Source organism: Dendroctonus ponderosae, unplaced genomic scaffold (genome assembly GCF_020466585.1).
Source record: "Dendroctonus ponderosae isolate FM_Combo_2020 unplaced genomic scaffold, Dpon_F_20191213v2 Dpon_F_20191213_5, whole genome shotgun sequence".
NCBI classification, from domain to species: domain Eukaryota; kingdom Metazoa; phylum Arthropoda; class Insecta; order Coleoptera; family Curculionidae; genus Dendroctonus; species Dendroctonus ponderosae.
In genome coordinates, this window is record NW_026018715.1 from 8403506 (window position 1) to 8426211 (window position 22706).

General features: G+C 35.0%; 1 protein-coding gene across 1 annotated transcript in view; it reads right to left on the reverse strand.

Moving 5' to 3' along the window:
• The window catches only part of LOC109539655, a 33861-nt gene that overhangs the window by 8635 nt on the left and 2520 nt on the right, over window positions 1–22706 (reverse strand). The window lies entirely within an intron of this gene.

Genomic DNA, 22706 nt, shown 5'->3' on the forward strand with positions numbered 1-22706 from the left:
CCTAACGTATTCTCAACTAACGCCAAAAGTATCCTGTAGGCTCGTTATATTATAAATTATTTACAAGGATTTTCTCAACGGAGTGTAAAGCACATCTAATATATTTTCCTTAGGCCTACAGCGAAAGACGGATTGTTTCTTAAATGAAACCCTCATCAAAATTGGATGGGGGGATAAAATACAGAAGTACATCGTTTAAATTGGACTATAATGGAGCAGTGAAGCTCTGCAAGAGGTTGTGATGGCATTTCGCATTTCCTGCGTAAATTGGGTTAATTGAAATTTGCAGCCAGCAGATTCGTCTGCTTGCTTTTCATTCAGTYGCAATGTCGAATTCGCGATAAATATACATTTAACTCGAWTKCGCGAGATGAAATTWATTTTTGTATTCTTTCAGTTAAAGATTCTTTATCACTTTGGCATCATGCTAAAGTGGACCGTTTAGAATCGCATTTGATTAATTCAGCAGTTTTTGAAGATGGTTTTATATTGGTTTTACTTCACAGCAAATAGTTTACGACGTTAACCTCGCGAGTTTYGAAAAACTACATACTYTTCATATTTGTTWGAATTTTTTRGAAAAATTACAATYTKTAGGRTTKYCTTAAATTCGCATTATTTGRGATGTTCAACATTAGKAATCTGCATTTYTAGTTTTTCCGATTCAAAACTTTTTTATTTTTTGCTTCKTACTAGTTAGAACTCTCAGGAAGTCAAWTTTYCTATTTGTTKTTGTATCTGCARTTAATGGGGATAACTTTGTTAASTGGGTTTCCTTTTCCTCATCTTSATTATCAATYATATTGGTTTMATGTTAACCTCGAGTGAACAACTGGTCAAAAGACGCTGAAGATTTCCTTGTCTCTCWKGKATTAAAAATAATTCTCCAATCAACAAACRCTTTACAGCATCTSGRYGATGCCCTCRAATTAAGTGAATTAATGAACGAAASARTRAGTTCAGCAGCAAAATTMMRAAAAAAAKACCGCATTAATTCAAACCTCTTYASYTCTTTCTTTCTTATGTACTSAACAAACTTTTAGAAMARSTTTRTCGCCYTGAGGACGTCCAAATTCATAWAGCARAATGTTGTTAAATCAAAAAAATAAATTTTATAATCTAAGGCATATGCAGGATTGAGATGCTTTACTTGTTTTTACACAAACAGGAAGCTYGATCGTTGATTTTGCGACGAATATGTAAATTTCAAAATGGGTTTCAAGTAGGATCTATAYGTAGAAGGCTTTACYTTACCTKYATATAYTTGCGATTTCAGTTGACTGGAGCMTTTTGTCCAGCWTTGAAGATTTTTTTCAATTGGCTGAAAAAGCGTTGRGRTATAGGGCCCAAGTTTACATAAAACATTCTAGAGTGCCAACAAGCGACYTTAAGAAAAGGAAAATATAGCATTTACGTACAAAAAGCCTACTATTAATGGAGAAAGTTGCAGCCCATTGGAATTTTCTGTCGATTTYGCAGTGGCTTGTAAGTGGGTTTACAGACTTGAAGAAGTGAAAAATCCCTGAAAAGGTAGTTGGCTATTGAAAACTTAAAACGGCAGTTTTACTTTAGTTTGGGTTAGTTTGGGTTGATGGAAATTGATGCGACTCTTGCGGATACGTTAACATAAAACATATTCAACTTGCCARCAAGCCACTTTTTGCCACAAAATTTTGGATTTAGATTCAAAATGCTTTACATCAATCAACGAACTTATAACGCACTGAAAATTTTCGTTCATTTTTCAGAGAGCTTTAAATGATTGATCAGGTGAAGAATTTCTATAGCAAAAGGATTTATTTCATATACGAATGCAGTTTCAGCTGAGTAGCCGTTCTACTTGAGTAAGAGAGTACTGGGTATTTGGTAAAAAGTTGCCAATAATTCTAGGCTCAATGGTTTATAAGACACTCCGAAATAAGGCTAAAAATAACGGTAAATATCTGTTTAAGATCATTTCCACGGGAAAAAGACAAAACTTTTTCACACTTTTTTACATCTTCATATTTTTCTTATAAATAAGAGATTATGAGCAAAATTAGTCCCATTGCGAATATTCCTCATCTGCCTACTAATACCTAACGTTTAAAGAGGTAAATATTGTGAATTTTAATGACAAATCTGCTTTGAAATTTGAGTATGAGGAAACAGTATGTTTAAAGTTAAAATCTTAAATTTACCCCTGAAGTGAGACATTGCTCAGTGCAGTTGCTTTTTCAACTAMAAACAAATGTATTTTAATATACACAGGGCAAATTTYTTTTYATGTAAATGTAAAACTTTACAAAACAATAGCARAGACCATCTGCACATAATTGACTATTCTCGAAATAAAACGCCAGCAAAAACTGCATTCAGGTCAGTTTTTATATGTAATRACGATGTTCTCCAGCCTGCAAAAACTGGATTAACTCGCAGACTACCRTACTGGTCATAACATTAATAATTCAAGCTTYATTTTCATGTTCGCAACGAGGTCTTTGTGCAACAGGCACAGTTCTACTAACCAAAATAGAGTGCGAATAATTATAATAGGAAAATAACAGAAAATTTCTTAAATCGCCTACTAAAGCTTAGCTATAAAGAGCGTGTAGATGACAAAATTTGCAAACAGCAAATCGATGAAGAATAAAGAAAAATGAGCTTTCTGTGATTGTTTCGAATTTTCTTCAGCAAGAATTGCAGGAAAAAATGTCTAAGGGATTTTAAAGAAAAATGTTAAGCTAACACTACCGTTCCCAGAAACCCCGCAACCACTGAAGATGCCACTTGTGTTTGCGAAACGTCAGAAATAATTTTTCCAGGGCGGACTGAAAGCCTGAAACTGTTAAGATTTTCAAATCGTTTTCTCTGTGAAGTTTGTTTCAAAACAAAAGTTACCTAAAGTCTAAAATTCACACGAAAAAAGGTAAACATCAACAAAACCAACGTTTGTTTATGTCGTATTGAACTCTTGATTTATGGCTAAAGGTTGATTAACAAACCAGGACAAATATCGTATTAAACGTATTAAATAACGCTAAATTAACATGTTCATTGCCCATAAAACGGTTAGTTTTTCGTCTCTCATGTCTCGCGACTATAAATCTGCCAATTTACCGCTTCAAGTACCATCCTAATCCGTTTTCCTCGGCAGTGCGGTCTTTTGAGTTATTTTACATGGTCTTCGTGGTCAAGCCAATGCGAAAAACATCAGCTCGTAATGTGACTGCACACATTTAATGCATTTCCTCAACCGCAGAAGATGGAAGTATGGAAACGAGTTAAAGGTATTGTTTAGTTGGTTTCTTTATTAGATTTTTTGCTGATGTTGGTTTTTATAGTCTTGTTTCGCCATTTTTTCCGCATCGGGTTTCATGGTCAACCTGCATCAATTTTCACAATTATACATGTCGTAAAGTTAACTGATTTTCTTTAAAATTGAATCCGACGGTCAACAAAATGCATTTTTTCATCGCCATTAGAAGATGTTTAAGTCTGAGCAGAAATTGTAAAGAGGTTGATTCTGCTGGTATAGAATCCAAGAAGCAACATTTGTTGAGCACGAGAATCCGCTCTTCTCCCTATTTATTTAATGTTCTAGTGATTTTTTGTGGAAGATGGAAAAACTTCGGAGAACGGACAGTTTACCCATTAGTAAATGAGCAGAAAACACAGACAATAGTGGTAAACGCATTAAAGTGAGCTGCAGGAGAGTACGCGATATTCTGGGAAGCTGTTGAAGTATACCGGTTCAGAGATGGGATGGCTTTACTTTAAACTGACCGCACAATGATGTAGTTAAGTTGCTTAGATGGACAGTTAGTAAAAGCTGTATATTTAATTAAGCAGTGAAGCGCATGTAAATTTAGCCTAATGAGATTAGGGCTAGAAAATTGATAGTGGGAAAAAGTGATTACTCCTTGAAACTAATCAGTCAGGCACTCCAGGCGGACATAAAAAGTGCAACATAAAACGGACTTATACAAAGATCTAAGGCATGCTTCTGTTTCATTTATAATTTGTAATAAAAAAAACTGTAGCAGAAACGAATGCTCGCTCCTCTAGATGAATTATTGTGAAAACGAAAGCGCTAATCGGAGATATTATTTGTTGAAGCCGAGATTCCATCAAGCCGCAGGAATGTGCCGATAAAATAGTCAATCGTTTGCCCGATAATATCCTATTAGCCGTTCTAGTTAGCTGCATGTGGCTGCCATTCCAGCCCAGTTGAAGCTGAGCTTGCTAATTCTGATTAATAGTACGGTGTCAGGATCATCACACGAGATCTACTTGCAATTATACAGCGGCTGCATGCCGCTCTTAATTTTGTTTCTTTTTCCCCAAGGCGAGGGTTCAGGGAAAATCACTTTTTGCTCGTTAATTTTGAATAGTACGGGCATTAATGTCCGAGATCATAAGAGCTATTAGGGTTGCATGCTTTACAAATTGTTGCTGACCTCCAGCCAGCTATTTTTTTATGCTCTCACAACTATTAAAATGCTCTCAGCTCTCATCAATTATTTGTATGTTGAGCTTTAAATTATTTTAACTTCGGCATTAGCCAGCTATTAACACTAGTTGCAGATTGAGTCTCAGAATTACAAATCTGAGGGGCCTTTAGAGCGAAAAATGCTGGCCAATTGCTCAAAAATTTGAAACCATGCATTTGAGGCCAATTTAAAAGGCGACGTGCCATAATTCTTTTCCAGTTTTTTTGAAAGAGTCTGTATTTTTGCCACCTTTCAAAGGTTAACATTTTGATCTTAGTGTTCATGTTTAGACTGTTATGCGCCTTTAAATCACATTTTAACTCTAACGTTTTTTATTATAAAAAGCTTCTGTTTTCATCTTTCAGTTTTTAATTTCTTATAAATTATTTCGTTCTAAACATAAATTATATTTTTAAGTAGTGAAATTAGCGGTTTATTAAATTCCAATATTTTGCTTCTCATAATTTTGCTTGCTTTAATAAGCAAATTGAATTGGTTCAGTAGCTCAATCTCAAGGATTATTGAGACTGATTTTTCGAGTTTTTCCCAAGGCATCTTTTAGGGTTCGTTGAAGGTTGCCAAATAATGTTGAAGTTAAGTAACTTCTTCGGTCTTTCAAAGATATTTGCTTTACGATCGAAGCAATAAAATTTCCATAAAATTTTAAAGCCGTTAAAATTTGCAGTGTTTTTTCCCAAAAGATTGTTTCTCAGACACTGAATCTGGAAAGATCGGTCTCATGAAAAAGTTATTTAAGAATCAGAATTCATGCACTTTTTTGGTCGAACTGCTGGTCCTACAGTCTCAAACTACTTGACTAAAGCACCATCCATGATCCAGTAAATAAATTAATTTATTCGGTCCCTTCAGGTCTTGGTTTGTCATCTTCACCGTTTCGAGTCGAAATTAATTAGCACACAATACATTTTTAATTAGCAATTCTGGTTTGCGGCCAAATTTGCCATATATCACATTGGACGACAAGTTGAATGGTTGTCGGGGGATAAAAGGACTCGCCAACTGTTACATACTAATGAATAATTCCATTTGTTCAAACCCTAGACAACACTCTGACCAGTATGCACCTAATCGATAGACTCCCTTATAGACAGATACATTTGATGGAGATTCGTCTATTTGCTCTTGCATTTACAGCAGGCTTTTAGTGCAATTTTAGAATTTTGGCTGCATTTTGGGCTTTAGAAGTACGGTAGAGAAAACGGAATGTGCTCTATCGATGTTCTTTGTTCAAGAAGAAATTAATTAGATTTGGCAGAAAATCCAATCTTTATTAGATTATTTTTCGATTTTTTTGAATCTGTACATTCATTATGCCAGTATTATTAGACAATATTTTTGCGGGATTTCGAACAGTGTTGGGTACGTGATTATTATCAAGTTCTCAGTTATAAAGCAAGTGATGATTAAGATTTCAATACACTTTAATTATCAAAGTTCGTAATGAGGACGGTCGATCGTTTTAAAATGTGGCGATAATCAGCCAACATTGAATAATTTGAAGATTAAGTGCACATTTGAGGTTCGAATACTTGGTCTTATTGCTGATGGCTTTTCTACTTTCGAAGCAGATTTTTGGACCAGGAGTGAACAATTGATCTGCAATAAAAATTTCACAAGCTTCCATTTCTTGAACTGTTTGAAATTTTTGCTTTCCGGTGCAGAAACAATCGCAATAAATTTCTTAAGCAAAAATAAAATTGAAGCTCAGGTTCACAGTAAACCTCTGAAACTGAGCTCATGAACAATTGGCCCCAAAGACACAATGGTGTGAAAAACATACTAGTCTTTAGTAACTTATATTAACACACTTTAAGCGACAGTAAGTAAAATGATAATAAATGGCGCTGTTACACTTACTTTGTTTGTTTTCATTTACAAGACAAACCCATCAAGGCATTTAATTAGGTATATAACGGTAGGTAATTAATTTCCTTGTGTAGCTGCATACATCAGTTCGATTGATCCCACACTCTGTTAAAACAATCTGGCCTGCTGGTCTTGATGAAACCAGATCGAATTATTCACAGGAAAAGTGTAACAACGTGAGGCGATGAATTTAAACCATAACTGCAATTAATTCAGTGTTGGTCAGGATGTCATGGTCAGCCAATAAAGGAACATGTGAAGTATCGTGGGCTCACAATCCGCTATTTTGAACGGCACATCTTGTTGAAAACCCGTCCTGTTCACCTAAAAAGGTACGAGTACGTTTATGTGATTGCCTGTTTGGTCTTCTATATGCGGCTGTGGAATTTGTAGATAAATTACACGCTCTTGGGCAGGTGCCTGCAGTTTCTTGTAGCTTCCATGCTCAGATTGAACATACGAACTCCCATGTGGGTGAATTCTCATATGGAAGAAAATCGTTTCGATCTTAAAAATATCATTTTTAAAGTCACCTTTAAAGTACCGGAGGGAAAGCACTTATTTTTATTGATTGATATATGTATCAATTGTTGCTCTTTGTTGCTTCATCAGTTGCAAAAATCAATGGACAAATTTATTGCTTTTAGATCGCGACATCTCAATTAAAAGTATTCGTAAGAAGAACAAAGTGTATAAATGTTCGGCAATAGTTAATGCTAACGGATATTGTTGATATTTTATTTTGTTGATATTCATAATTATTCACTCTAATTAGATACAATTTCTACATATAGGCTTCAAGTGGAAGTTAAATTATCGGAATATGAAGTATTTGGCTGTAAAACGCCCTATTAGTTAAAGCAGTACACAGGTAATTAATTTCCGGCCATGAGGCGATTTCCTTCCTGGATATTTTATATTGTTTTTATGTACAGGTTGACACCGCCGTGTTTATACATAGTCTGATTGTGATTAGAAAAATGTTTGCTTTTATAGATTTTCTATTGATTAAAACGGAATTAATATTTTAAAAAAGGTCAACTGTTTTCGTTTTAAAATAATATCAATTGGAAGGAACTGCAGTAAAATGCATATCGGTGAGGCTCCATTTTGCATTGCCATTTTTAATTGCAAGTTTAATTAATGTATTCGCATATACGTTTGCTCAGGTTAAATTTACTTGATTTTGCTGGGATTTTACGAAGACTGACATAAAAGTTTGTATTACATTTTTATCTAGTTTCATCGTTCTCTCTGCTTTCTTGAGAACTGCTAACGCTTAAAATTAGTTGGGTAGTTTAAGAAACAATTTAGAATATTTAGCGTGTTCCGAATCTACCATATTTCTAGCTGAAATTAACATGTTTTTGAAAAATCTACAATTTATATAATCTCTTCTACAATTCAATCATCTCTTCTACAATTTATATAAAATTTGGTCAATATGTTGCATTGTTTTAACTCTCTTCTAATATGTGGAGTAAAGGTGTTTGCATGGATTTGGATTTTTTTTTGCCCTCTAAGTCACGCTTTAATTAAAACAGAAGGTTTTAGCTTCAGTTTTGTTCTTGATATTTCGGTTTATAAATATTTTAAATCAGTAAAAAAATATGTGTTTGATTCTTTTAATGCAAACGCATTATTTCCGATTTTGATCAAATTTCTATTAGTCAGGCTGTGCCTCCGTTTGTCGCGTTGATAAATTGCGTTTTTGATGGGGAAAATAAGCTTTACACTGCGACAATTTTGCCAGCATTACGTTCACAGAAGCCTCTAACAAATCAGCATCTTTATTCCAATTTGGACTGCATGGCCTGGATTATCATTCTCAGTCTTTGAAAATAAATTACATGCAAAAAATTATCAGAACAACAGTAAAAACACTCTGATAATTGCTATTAAATTGACCAAAAACGTTTCTCTGACTTTCAAATCTAATCTTAATGGTGCCTCGCCATAAACCTGAATTTCGCACATTCAATTACCATCTAGTGTTGTACCAAGTTATAATAATCACTTTAAAGGCAAATGTTTCATTCATTTATGACTGCTTTTCACTTTTCGCCACTGAGCCAAACTATCCCAATTACGAGTGATAATTTCGTATGGGAAACATCTCTTTCCATATGTCGTTTAGGGATCACATTAATTAATATACACAATCTTAGACAGACGATTTTCACATCCTGTTACAAAAACTGAAACAACTCCTCCTAAATGCCGATTTTCCCAATGCCAGTTAATATAATCTTCGGAATTGTATTAATCTCACTAATTACTGATTTTCACTTAGCATACATGCATATTAGCCTGAATTTGCAAAGTAGAATAATGGAACTGCTCAGGAATAAAAGTGAGAATTTAGTTCAATTGGTTTTAATAATGAACATGTCTGTAAGTGATTGCTTGTTGGCTGCATGGATTCAAAAAATCCCTTTTCCATTTAACAGACCCTTGAGCTGAATGTATAGAATTATGTAGATTATAGATGCAAAAGTGAATTTTATTGGAAAAAACTCTTCATCCTCGGAAATGCATTAAAAATTTATAGATTAGCGCAAAATCAATAACTCCAGCGTAACATGGAGCTTGCACTCAATCAATTCTTCACATCTATTTCTCTTCAGGTAAAAGCGCAAGCATTAGTCGTTTGGCCTGCTCCTAATGATCAGACGCCTGCTATTAACTGCCATTTGATTAAATTGAATGATGAGATATTATAAGTAATAATGATTCGATTTGCTTTTCAGATTATTATCGTGCTAAGTATCTGTGCCAACATTATGCGCTTGTATTTACATCAATAGTTGTTGGGAATTTCAATAAATCGGCTAGTACATGTTGGTTTTCTTCCTGACTATATATTTGTCTTTCATGTCAAACCTGCTTGTACCGCATAATTGATCGCTTTATTTACAGCATAAGAAGCTTTTTTACAACTCATTTTCCTATAGAAGTAGACGCAAGGATTATGATCGGTGCTAGTTATTCTTGAATAACATCTTTAATCTACATTCCTTAAACTAATTTTTAGCTTTTTGTTTAAAGTATCAACTGCATGCCTTTTTCTGCTAGGAACATCAGCAACCACGAAGAAAGCCGATATTTTCGGCAATTTTTGAGGAACTTTCTTTAAATAAAGTTTGTGTTTTGTCAACAGGATATAATACATTTGCTCATATTTAAATAAATTTTACTTGAAACCGTTGAGTTCTCGGTCAATTAAAAAGAAAATTCGTTTTAAAAACTTCATATGTGTGTCCATTAAAGTGGTGTCAAAAACACGTATTTCTCTTGCAGATCTTTATAATAGTTGCGTGTTAATAATCTGTAACGTTATGTTTCCCATAAAGTTTTTTGGTTTCTTCTAAATATTTGCAAATCGTCTATTTATTAAAGACAATCTTAAAAAACATGTTTGTTACTGATTAATTTTGTATTTGAGAGAGGCAACACTTGAAAACACACAGAGAGAGACACAAATGAAGACCGAATAGACTGATCTAGAAACAAACATTTCTCAGATATAGAGGAATATTTTAGTCGCACCAGAGGCACATTTGAAAAACACTCGAATAAAGGATCAAAATGCCAGTTTTTTTTTTTAAAAAACGAGTTGTAACTCATTCAATACATAGAAAAGGCTGCAATCGTGAGAATTAGAAAGAAAAAATTAGAAAATGTTCTCAATGCTTCTGTACTGTTTTTTAAACTAAGTTAAAGAGTAGTTACCTATAAAATACGAAGGGCTAAAACCCCAGAAAATGTTAGTTTAGATCCAAATAATACAGCAAAAGTTCGAGATAGAAGAACCCAGTAAAGAAAATTTAGGCCTTTTCTTGTCCTGCTGCAGATTTTAGAGCTGATTAGCATAACTTTTTGGTTAGGAGTTAGGAAAGCATTTATATGAAATAATCTGCACATACTGTGAAAAACATAAAACATATTGAAAATTTTTATATTCTATTAAGTGTTTTTAGAGCTTCTGATTTCATCTTCAATTTACGAACAGTTTGTGAACCGTTTTTTAACACTGAACTTCTAATTTTTTTAGAAGCCAATAATTTCATAGAACTTTAAGCCAGTCCAAAGATTAGTAGTATAAAAAAAAGTATACAAGTACAAAGTATTCGAAATAAATGGTTTTAATATCTCAGAGTTGTACATTTCCCATCAACATATATTTTAAATAATAATTTTTTTATATACTAAATTACTTATATTTTCTGATATTTAGAAAGTGTTTTCCTTTCGTTCCTTCGAAAAGATCCAAATCTCGAGCAGGAAAAAATTTAAAATTTACATAAATTGAGCGAGTTTTTGGTTCACAAATGCACAATTAATTTGAAACACTTTTTGGTTGTTTTTTACCAACGATGAGCTTTGGGCGCTCAAATATGAGCTTCGGTTTCAACATTCCTCCTTACATTAGCTTTTGCTTTTTATTTTTGCACTTCTATTATTTTATTCTTTGCACATCGTTACGAAGAATCTGATTTTATGTGTTTAAATTTTGAGTCTCATTTCCCCTGCAATATTTCATATCATTCTAGTCAGATTTTTGTCTCAATAAGTAAGAAACTGAGCAAGATCTTAACAATTTTTTAGTTTCTGCGGAAGAATTATACCCATTTGTCTGAGTTGTGCTACAAATCTGTTTGCAATTGAATCGGACATTCTTTAGGTTTAAGTCCATTAGCAATTGCAATTGCAAGAGCAGTAGCAAGAGGTTACATTGCCACCCATTGCAGAATTGCTCTAATTGGAAGTCACACTGCACCTAGCACTACAGCTTTGATGCAACTTTTAAAAAACAAACATTCATTAGCACATAAATGCTCAGTATATGCAAGTAAAAGCCTGGAAACGAAATTAGTGAAACTGAGCAACCTAATTCCATACTAGCATGAAGCTATCGTTATCCGTAATACTATCAAAACATCGTTTGCATTAGAGCCAATGTCGACATGTCTTGTAAAAGCAAATTAAAATGATATATTACGACAATATATAAATGCGCCTATTTTCTCCCCGAATCAGTGTCTTCTGGACAGTTAACTCAAATGTTGCTGATCATTTTTCTCGTGCTTCTTCATGGCTTTGCTAGTGAAGGAAACAACAATATGGACAGAGTTTCTCTTGCTGCCTGTATTGTTAGGGGTGAAGAGTTGTTTTCTGTCGCGTTCAAACCCATTCTAATTTCCCTGCCAATTTCCGAACAAGATCCTGAAGATAAATCATCTCTCACTTCCAGCTCTCTGCTCTTAGATGGTCTTTCTACGAGCATGAAATGGACCGTAGTTGTCACCAATATCAACAAAGGAAAAATTATTATTCCCAAGCACGGAAGAGCCAACACGATTTTAAATTACATAATATTCTTCCGACACAGTAGAGAGCTCATAGAGATATTAAGCGCGCTTGGGCGAATGCAAGTGCTGAATCCGCACGCAAGGTTCCTAATAGTTTCTTCAACTAAGTTCAACTTGGTTAAGCCAGTGATCAAAGAAATCTTCCGCGCTTTGCATACATACCATGTTTTAAACGCTGTGCTGCTGATTGGGGATCCCAGTTCGGAGTTTAGCTTCAATGTTTTCAAGCTGATGCCCTTCTGGAACAACACTTGCAAGCCCAACATTGATAAGGACGTGACTGAAATCGACTCTTGCACAAATGGAACGTTTCTTCTGGAATCTGAGTGGTATAACGAGGACATCCCCAAGACCTTCCGGTCCTGCGAATTAAAAGTGGCTTATGCCGAATGGCCTCCATATGCAGTAGACATGCACAATATTTCCACTCTAGCTCCCAGTGAGTTTCTGGAACATGGTATTGATGTCGGGATGGTAGCCAACATTTTCGCCTACATGAACGTGTCTTTGGTGTTCATAAAGTCTGAAGGAATTGGGGAAATTTATCCAAATAGAACAGCCACTGGCCCCTTTCGCACTTTGTATGATCAGCATGCTGATATTGCTGTAGGAGGAATATCACAGACTCTGCTCCGGATGGTTGTTTTTGACTGCAGTTTCACTTACAGGGTTGAGGAATTGGTATGGGTAGTGCCGCACGACCATTTGATTCTGACAGAGTTAGTCGGGCTTGCCGGCATTATAAAATTCAATGTCTGGATTGGAATAGCTGCACTATGCGTCACCACAACAGCCATTATACTGCTGTTTGCCAAAAGAAGTGAAGTTGAACACAAAATGTTTAAAAACCCAGGAAACACTGTTCAGTCAATGCTTTTGGCTACAGTCAACCTGCCTTCTGGTATGCTACCAAAAATTCACGAGACCCGCTTAATCTTCTCAATGGTTCTACTATTTGCTCTCATCTTCAACGCAGCTTACACGACCTATTTAACCAGCGTCCTAACAAAAGCTGACTTGTACAGGGAAAAATACGCCAATGTAACAGACATACAAGACAACAACCTGAAAGTCTACATCAGCCCGAATGCCGACAGGTTTTTCCAGAAAAACGACACTTTGGACTACAAACTTGTGCAAACTGCAACCACCTGCCCAATCACTAGCTACAGCCGCTGTCTTGGCGATGTGGCCATTCACAAAAACGCCACAATTCTAGCACTAAAAGGGTTTGTGGAATACATAAAGAACAGCTATATTTCAACCTCCAATTCGTATCTTTTGCACCTGCTGAAACCAGTCGTTTCCTATCAGCTAAACATTGTGATGGTGAAGGGATTTTGGGGGTACGAAAGAGTGAACACTTTACTGAACAATGCGGTGGCTTCGGGGCTGGCAGCGAAATGGATGACAGTGCCAAGAAATAACAATAATTTTATCAGCAAAGTGGTAGTGGAATCGGAATTGAGCAAAGGCAGCAGCACGCTGAATTTCAAAACGCTGCAGACTGTCTTTTATCTGCTACTTGCAGGGGATTTGATTGCCATTGTTGTTTTTTTCTTGGAATTAGTCGCTTTTAGGCATTTTAATCAAGTGCAGAAAGCTTAAAGTAGGTTTGATTTGGATTTTTTTCGGACATTTTTATGTTCAGATGATAGTGGACATTGAGTCTCTGGGATTTTTGAGTGTATTTAGTGTAGAAAACTTGCAGAATATTTCAAGTTTCAAGTTAGTATTACTGCAACTTTTTGAGTAAAGTTTAGAGCAAAAGAGCCGTAAATGTAGATATAGGGAGATATATATAGGGATAGATATAGGGGGTTATGAACAGAGCACTGAATATTCTTCAAATTTAAAGTTATCAAGTCTTTACTCCAACAAGGACTGTTGGGTCTAATTTTACTTATGCAATTTACTTTCATTCAGGTATTAAACATGCATTTGTGTTATTTGTTTAATTATCTTTCCTAAGTTTAAGCTTAAGATCTTTTGACCAAACAAACTTTTGGGGATATAGAAGGCACAAAGCCGGCATCAGAACCAGAGTTGTACGAAATGATGGCCGGTATAGAAGCCTCTAACCCTAAGGGACGCCCATTTATTGCAAAGATGGTAAAGGCGACTGGCTTGACCGAGCACCAGGTCCGAAGCCGGAGGGAGAAACCATTATACAAAAAGTACCTGGCCAGAGCCAAAGTCCTGAAAATTTTTCAAATGAGTTCTTATTGTTGCTATAAAATTGACGCAACATTAGATATTATTTAGTCCATCGAAGTTTGGGGAAAATAAATCATTTGCTGAAATGTTCCAAGCAGAATCTTAATATATTATCATTATTATCTCCTAATCTACATATGGATCAGGGCCGATACAAGAGCAATTTTTTGGCCGATACAAGAGCAAATGAAAAATTTGTTTTAGTGAGTCGCTCTGGGTTGTAGTAAGAAACATAATGTTTTTTCTAACCAAACCACCAAGGTTTCGGCACTTTATTATTATTTTTGCCTTCATAAGAGCTGCAAAAATTACGCTATAATTACAAGTTGATGGGAACCTACGAAACATTATATTATTACAATTTGTTGAACATTGTCAAAAATAAAACCAGAGATGTAGTGAAAAACGCGTTTGTTTATATTTATTTTTGAAAACGGTGAAAATTGTTTGAAAGTATGCTCAGCGAAACATTAGCTACATCACTTTTTGGAGTGTTGGTTTTCGTTGCAACCAATATTTGTTCCAAATTTTTTTATTCTAAAGACGCCCGTGTTTTTTTTTTTTTTGTCTTTTCGCCCCTAAACCGAATGAGCCACTCTGTACATCATATAGTTATAATAAAATTAAAGTCAGATTCCTTAAATTATATTTTGTTTTCTTGGTTTCGTCCCGGCTTCTACTCGGAATGCTACGATTGTCAGTTACTAATTCTTTAGTAATTTTTAATCAATTATTTACCTTTAGCGCATTCACGTGGCATGTTTTTATCATTTGTTTCGTGTGGCATCCACTAATTATTATCGAAACTGCAATGCTTATACTAATTACTGTCGCTGTTATCAAGCATTAATCAAGGTACAGTTCAGTGGCATTCTCAGGGGAATTTCTATTATTTTATACGAATTATTATCTACTTTTATAGTAATTAAAAAAATTGTTAATTATTTCCAAGGATTCAGCTATTGAAAGTACCTAGGTATATATACAGGCTAATACAATAATAAATTTACAAATCTTTCTTGTGTAAACTAGATCCAAATATTAGCAGGCAAAACAGGAGCAAAACAGAATTGAAGTTCGTAAACATATATTGAATCAAATGTTTGCAAATTATGGTCTATTCGAATTTCAAAATACATTAGAATGTTAACGGATAAAACAGTACTTAAGCAAAGATTCCCTTCCGTAAAGGGAATTGAAATAAACTTAATTTCCGCTATAGCGTTCAAATTTTTTAAAATTTGTTCCAAGAAGTTGCAAAATTTACAAATACACAGCATAACAAATTTGCGGTCGAAACGACCTTCTTCAGTCTTAAACTTAATTTGTCGCAAGAAATTTGACTTTTTCATAATATTTTCTTAAAAATCAAATCACATATTTGTAAATCGTTACATAAATTGAGTCTGTCCTCTTCTATCTCTCTAGAAGTTCTTAATTTGAAAGAAACTCTTCTTTTGGTTAATTCCTGAACACAACATATTGAAACAAAGAGTCCGCTGAAACATTTGAACACTTAAATTTAATGCATCTGTAAGGTTCCACGCCCGTCAGCCTCTAATATAAATAGATCTAATTTTAGATTAATTGTTGCATTAATTAGTTTTAAACCGGATATATGAAAAAATTATTCACTTTTCCTGTCAGCTTATATCAGTTGATAGCATCAAAACGTTCAAATTCAATGCCATCGGCTTTTTCGCTCTGAACGAATTAGTTGAGTTTCTGCACTCTTTTGTGCCATGTTGGGAAAGATTTTGTGCCTGGTCAGCTGCTTTTGCTGCTCCCAAAGTGCAAACTACTCAGAAGATGCGTCCCTCCTAAGTTGCCTTGTAAAAGGACTGGATAAAAATTTTGTGAATTTCAAGCCCATTTTAGTGAGTTTGCCTGTGGATTCTCGCTCCAGAGTACACGGCAGTGAAATACTCATAGGCTTGCGCCTGTGGAAGAAATGGCCCATTATTTTAGCTAATATTAACCGAGAAGCTCTGGAAGCCTTTAAAGATCATAGGACGGATAAACATGAAAATTATCTGCTATATTTCAATGGTAGCCAAGAGGCTTTGAAGGGATTCCAAGCTTTGGATGCGATGTTACTCCTTAACCCCCATGCCAGATTTCTAATAGTGTTGCATGCAGATGTACAGCCAGAAGATTGGGCAGGTGGAAAAATTATCCACCTGCTGTATCAATATTATATTTTCAACGCAGTTATTTACATTGGTAAAAACCTTTATAAACCGCAGCCATTTTTTGAAAAATCCTGCAAGTTTAACGCAGAAGCACGCCTCAAGCTCGTTGATACCTGCAAGAGCGGTAAATGGCTGAAAGACGTTCATTGGTATGGGGAAAGTGTTCCCAATAAATTTGAGTCTTGCGATCTGAAGATCAGTTATATCGAAGGCCCCCCACATGTGATAAACATGGAAAATGTGTCCATTCTGGACAAAAATGAGTTCCTGCATCATGGTTTTGAAATAGGGATTCTAGCCAATATTTTTGCCCATATGAATGCTACTTTGAGATTCACAAAGTCTGAAATCATCGGCGATATGTACCTAAATGGCACTGGGACAGGAAGTTTTCTACATCTGCTCAGGAAAGATGTTGATATAGTTGTGGGCGATTATGGGGCAACTGCGCCAAGAATGACGTTTTTCGACTGCAGCGTTCCATATTCGGCGGATGGACTCGTATGGGTAGCTCCTCACTATTTAGTGTATTCAACTGGATTTATCAGCATTGTTAAAACCGGAGTGTGGGTCCTTATCGGGTTATTCATTTTCATGGTCAGTTCCATTATAACTGTCCTAGGCAAGTATGCAGAAAACGAACATGCACTCTACAAGCAGCCTTTCTTAGTATTCTCGAACGTTCTAACTGTCGTTTGCAATTTACCAGTAGCAACCCTACCAAGAAACCATAGAATACGAATATTTTATCCCATGATATTACTGCTTGGATTCGTCTTCAGTACATGTTACATGACCTATCACATGAGCCTCATAGCACGAGATGGGCTTAGGAAGGACAAGTTCAAATCACCTCTGGATATCGCCAACTACAAGCTGAAAGTCTACATTGTTCCGAACACCAAAAGGTTTTTCCAAGATAAATCGTCTACAGTGGAGTCTTTTCTCGTAGAAAACGCCCAAATATGCGCGCTGAAGGACTTCGATACATGCCTGCGAGAAATCGCCCTTCTTCGATCTGCAGCATTAGTGGCGTCCAGACCCTACATCGAATATGTCCAAGACAATTATATTGTTGAGGCTGATTATCCGCCGTTCGTATTTTTCGAAACTGGCATTAAAGGATCGATATTCTTTTACATGGCGAAAGGCTTTTGGGGAGTTGATCGACTGAATGGGTTGCTTTACAAAGCCTTTGAAGCGGGACTCATTGACAAGTGGACCAACATTGCAATAAGCTCGAAATATATGGGAAGAACAGATAAATCCAAACTGAGCTTCAGTGGAAAACCGTTAAATTTGAGATCGTGTGCGCAGTTTTGTTACGGCTTGTTGTTGGCGTATTTGATCGCTACTGTTGTTTTTATAGGGGAGCTGGTTGTATATAGAAAAACGCATAGTTTTTGAGCAAGGCGTGTTAATAAAAGTCCTTGATTGATGAAAAACTGGGTATAATTTTTTAATTTTTTAGGTACAAGTCACTTTCCTTTCCTTTGTATTCTTCAAGCAACTAATTGCGGTCTAAAAAGTGCGTTTAATAATCACATTGAAGATGAAGATTACTAACATCGGAATGCTAGTTTTCAGTAAAATGTTCGGAAGTTTTAAAAAGGGGAAGGTATTAAAGGTCTGTTTGCTGTAGGTTTTTGGCAAAACCTTCAGAGTAATTCGAGATATTTTTTTTGCATTTTTATTGCATTTTGACGTGGCATCTTCTGCTTCGCATTTGTTGGGCTTTTAGTGCTGAAGAACTTACCACTTCTGCTGGTGAATTCTAGTAATCTGAAGATCATAAAAAATCAATCACCAATATATCCCACTTTTAAAGGATTACTAGCCATTATCAGACGAACTTCCTGCTCAAAATAAAGTTTTCGATGTTAATATAAATCTCCTATCTATCTGCAGGTTATTCGAGAGCTCAAAGTGGAGCAAGTAAAATGGAAACTTTTCACGTCGAAACGTTAGAAATTTCGTCTCAACTTGTAGATTGTTGTTTGCGTTTCTTCGTCGCCTCTTTTGACGATGTGGAAAAATATTGAAAAGATCGGCCTGATATTCTTTGTGTACCGTATTATAAAAGTTTCACGCACTTTCTTATGAACTTAATATAATAATCTGAAAAATCTTCAGTTTTAAATGCCACATAACGTTAAAATCTTCGCAGGCGTTTTATACTTGCTTCTTCACAAAAAACATTTTTTAACTTGGCGGAGTCTTTTCCAAAATAAACAAAAACTTAAGCAGAAAAATCATATCTTGTCAATCATTGTCTTCAAAAAGGAGACATTTTCAAGAAAACAAAAAAATACCAAAAACTTAAGATTGTTTGTTGAACAAAACCTGGATTTCTCGATGAGGTTTCTCCAAATTCATCGATAGAGAACATAAATTAATGACAAAACACTAAAAACAAATTACAAGTTTAAAAAACTTATTTTATGAAGGCAAATGAAACTCAATTTAAATAAAATCTCATTATCTCGAAACAGGACACATACGAGCCTCACGTTCAGCTTCGAATGTTTTCATTACATAATATTAGAACTTTTATTTTTATATTTTAAAATAGGGTCATTTCTTTTAATTTTTCTCTTGTATTTGGGTTTTCTGTATTTCAGATAGTGGAGATTTCAGGAATTTATCTCTTTTCCTACAATCTTTTTACCGCTGATTTCATTTGACATTGAAAATTCCCAGTTTCCAGTTTGCCAAATTCCCAAAGTTTGACCAAATTTTTAATTTGATTAAACTTCAACTGTTCTTTGCACCGAAATCCGGTTCACACATAAGCGTAGCTTGTAATTTTTTTGGGGGTTTTTTGAGTTTTTATTTAAATGCTTAAATCTTCCATTGCAACTAAAATCTGTATAAAATTAACACTATCATAGCTAGTGCAATTGCAATAAAAAATATCTAAGTTTAAACCGCAATCTTTACCAATAGTTGATTCCTGATAAATTCAGACATTGAACAACTTTATCAACCCCTTCACATTCTCAGAATTAAATAAACCAACTTTCTTCCACTCGTTTAGTGTTAGGTTGGTGTCAACGGCCTCAGAATGGTCTCAGTACTTAACTGGCTTTAAAATGCTTCAAGAGATGATCTCAGATCAGAAAGTACTTGATTAATATCAGATCAGCTTCTTAATCAGCAATATTAGTTGCTAGAGTTGTGTACTGGGCATTCTGATCAAGTTGTCCTCTTCAAAATCCTTCAAAATTGTATGATATTGCTTACCAGCTTAAGTATATCTTGTGTCTTCCTAAACACCTTCAAATCGTTCAAACTGAGAACGTCCAGAATGGTATTTAAACAGCTAGCAACAAAATCAAGATGATATATTTATTAAAAATAGTCAAAATAAGTGCACCATTTTATACGAAATGTTACTTAAAGAATACGGTTTTAAGTCATTTTCCATTGGACTAACCGTTTTTTGAATTTTCCCGATCAATAGAGGAGTGATCAAGTGAATAATTGTATTTACAAACTCGTGTATCCTATAACGTTGCGTTAAATTATAAACTTTTACCCTTCAACTTCGATGGCCCACGTTCAAAGTCTTTGGTTAATAATTTTTCCGTTTTGAAAGCAGCAAATAAAATTCTGTTTGGGTCAAGCGATCGAATTGTATTAGCGTTAACTGGGGCTTTTGCATTTAAGCTTGCAAATTGCAAAACAATCTGTGAAGTAGCGAAATGGTTCGCCGATAATCGCTGCACAGGTCATTGGAAAAAGGGATATTTTACGAAAGTATTTTACGTTATTTGACTAAATAGCGAACTTTTTAACGGATATTTACTTTCCGTATTGATGCATAAGGCTTGAATTGAAATGAATCGTTGATCAAGTGAAGTAGTGTTCGTTTCAAAACGCTTTAAAATTTGCTGACTTGTTTTTTATTATTTTGTTTTATTTTGTCTAGAAAGGAAGATTTCACACAGTAAAAGTAGAAGCTGACAACCAATTATTACTGATAGTCTTTATTTATAATTGGGCTTTGTCGCGAAATCTAGTTCAGCTATTCGCTGCGGGTCCAAAATGCCGCTTTTCCTAATTCTTCACCAAGTTGATGCGGATTTCTAAAAATAATTGCAGTTAAGTGCTGAGCAATTTTTCCAAGGTGCATAAATCAACACAGTTCAGTTCTGACGGAGAGCAACGAGATAATTGATAGTGAAACAGTGATATTAACTGAAGATACACGAGTAAACTTCCAGGCTCGTATTGATTGATTGACTGCAAATATACAGTTATAACTGCAAGTATATTGAAGCCAATGTCTTTAAATTTAATTGTTTTCTGCCTTGATCGTTTATTTGTTTAGCCTTTTCACTTCCAAGTTCATTTAAGGTTTGATCACCTTTGTACTGTTAGCTTTGTTGGAACTATTAAAAATGCTGCAAAATTACAAATATTGTCCACCTACACATAAAATAACACCAAAGTAAAAAAAATGTTTCAAATGACTGCCTGCCTAATCAGTGGCATTTCTTTCGAAAGCACAAGCGCAAAAACCAAATGATTTGTTTATTGAAGCTGTAAACAACTTGTATCTGGTTAAATCAATTTACTTACAAACGTTCCACTGTTTTTTCGGCTAATCGCATCAGTGAGCAACAGTTTGAAGAAATGTTGGCAGCTTTATCCAAATATTCCCATCGCGTTTACTTCCAGCAAATTGAGAACGATTTTGAGCATATTAGAAGCAAATCGTTTTGTTTTGGTTTCCAAGAGATTTTGCGGATAGTTTCGATATGGCCAAAGTTAAATCTCAATTTTACTGAAGTTGTTTTCGGTGCCCCGAATTTTTCTGGGTCAAGCATTTTACTGGAAATGTGCTTTGTTTCGCATCAAATAATCAATTAGATGTGACTTCTAAATAATTTTTTAAATTGCGAATCAACGGCCGGTTGAAAAAGGGAAGTAATTAGTCATTCTACAGGAACGAAATGACTCAGGTAAGTTGAATCAATGAATATTGATTTAACACACTCTATATCGGCATCAAATCTCGATGCTACTTGTGCATTACTTCGTTTACTTCCGATCAGTTGGCTGTAGTTAACGGGATTGAATAATTGAGGCTCCTTCACAGCTTCCAATTGGCTTTTTATTTTTGTCTGGGGAACTTTGCTACATATTTCAGGTTCAGCAGCGTAAGGATATTAACACTTTAGAGCATTCATTTAATTTCAGTATCAAAAAAATTACGAAACCGGAGATGCTCGAATATTTAATGAGCTAGAGCGTTGTTAGCCATCTATTTTTCTAGAATCCTATTATGCCATTTTTAGTTATTCCTCCGATCCCCTATCAAGCTTGTTTATTGCGTAATTATTACTAAGTCATTTGCATACACCGGTAGAGTTAACGAAGAATTAGTGACTATAATTTCGGGTCGTTGACTGTTTTTGGGCTGTTCATGTAAAAACCCAGATACAAAGAGACTTAACTTAATCCCGCTAGTTATACTTGGAGTGTTACAATAACGAAATGAACAGGTTTGATATGCTAATGAGTGATATTATTAGCTCGAACATGTTTACTCCGGTTTTATCGTTTTGCGAAAAAGTTCTGTCGAGATGAATGTCATCATCTCTATTTAAAAGAATCGTGCGATTAATAACCTCTTAGATTTCATTATTAAAATTCGCTCGCCTGCCAGGTGACATCGACGACAAACAATACTAATTACAAAAGTTAGTTGCTATAAAAATTCCTTGCTTAGATTAATTTTGGTCTGGCCACTATTAAATTAAATGGTGAACTTTGGTTGTGGCAAAGAACTGTTCTTTATTATAAAGCTGCGTGCTTTGCTCCTTCTTGTTCAATGGAGTTCAGGTAGCTTACGACGCGTAGTTCTTTGAAACTACTTAACAATATGAGCATTTGTGCGAAGTTATCACCTGCCTGCAACCTATAAACGATGCGAGAAGAAATTTTCAAAGGCGATTCTGCACGCAAAATAACGCTGTTAAGTCCTTTGGCAAAATCTCGATGTCTCATTGTTGCAATGGAATGGTTCAATTTATAATTGATATTTTACACTCTCCTGACCTCACATGAAAAGCTCTGCTTATGTGGATTTTGACAACTAAATAGCTTCTTTATAGATTTATTAGTTCAGCTGTTTTTTGGGTACTAATATTTTGGTAAATTGGTTTGAAATAATCACTATCGTTCTATAGAATTAATGTGTTTATTTAAAGTATTTTCCTTGCTTTAAGTAAGTCTCTCCATCAAAATTGGAAAAAATATGACTTGTCCTACATATTTGTTATAAAATGCGGATGGTACCAGCCAGGGCATATGGATGTTCAAATTTCAGCTGCTTGTAAAGGAAGATTTACTTATGGGTAGGCAAACGTTCATTTGGCTAGGAAGAATTGGTCAAATTTCTCCTTTACTTTTGCAGTTTCAACTCAGCCGGATTGTGATGTTAAAAAGTGACTAGATGGGGAACTAAAGCAATTAGATGACTGCATTTTTCAATACTAAAAAATAGGTACAGTAGTTTTGGCTTTTTAATCAGCGAAATTCAACATTTCCCAAATTTT